The sequence below is a fragment of the Anguilla anguilla genome, chromosome 6 (genome assembly GCF_013347855.1).
Source record: "Anguilla anguilla isolate fAngAng1 chromosome 6, fAngAng1.pri, whole genome shotgun sequence".
NCBI classification, from domain to species: domain Eukaryota; kingdom Metazoa; phylum Chordata; class Actinopteri; order Anguilliformes; family Anguillidae; genus Anguilla; species Anguilla anguilla.
In genome coordinates, this window is record NC_049206.1 from 59,743,309 (window position 1) to 59,744,547 (window position 1,239).

Consider the following 1,239-nt stretch of genomic DNA (forward strand, 5'->3'; position numbering starts at 1 on the left):
TTTCCTGTCATGTGACATGTGCATCACTCTCCATTTTACTAGAGTTTAATCTGAGACTGTCTTCCTTTGGGACAATAATGAATGTATCTACTGCACACAAAAAAAAGATTACACAGAATGACTGATTGGAATATTAATCTCCTGATTTATGCGTTCTTCTTCAATTGTACATTACGAGAAAGGGATTACAGAACATTTATTTACCTACCAAGTCATGTATTTTTATTGAACCTAGCATAATTTTCATAACAAAACTGATAACATGATTATGATTGCTGTTTTTTTCTTTTGTTATATTTTTTCTGCGAGAATTGCTATGATGAAAATATCAGAGGTTTTGGTAATGAAAACAATGAAAAAAAACATGTACTTACTCAGTTCACCTGGACAAAGAGATATGATTTATACATGAATCAGACAGTATTTATTTCAATTTTGTATCTTTCCATTTTAATACATTATAATGTTGTGACTGAAATGAAAAATATAAACAATTCATTTTATTATATTCTGTGTGGCGTTTCATTTTAAATATATATTTTTCTGCAATGGAAATGGATGTGCAGATTTTGAATTTTAACATGAAAAAGGTTTATTTGAATAATAGATTCACGTGTGCAATCATTTACAATTTTACTGACAACAAGTTGAAAAGTAGAAGTGAGATTCAAGAACATTTGCTACTGATTTCACAACACAAAACGCTCCTGCAAAGTCACTATTGTTCTGTATTTTTTGGAATTAACCCTGCATAAGAAAAATAAAGATATAGCTACTTGTTAAAACACAACAAACAAATGCAAATTTCCTAAAACACAAACACATATAGCTATTTCTAATCAACAGAGGAATCAATAAATGTCCTTAACGATAGACAGATGCGACATATTTATATAACAGTAAACGCTGAGTTCTCGCACTGTGATATCTTGTTTTACCCCCTCGACATCGCCATGTGCCCAATAAAGGATAAGCCACCCACCACAGATCCCAAAATAAGTGTATTTGGTTTTTCTACATTTGTTTGGGTAGCAATGTCAGACTATTAACCAGTACTTACATATTTTTTCCAAAAACGCATGGAAATTTTAAACATGCTTTTCATAAACTGTGATTTAGGGAAATTGTGTGACTTTAGTTTTACTGGTTTGATGGGCAACTTGCTCTACTGTAACCTGTCATGTACTGGTCCTGTCACCTGGGAGCGCAGCGCGCGACAGAAAAAAGTCTCTCCAGCGC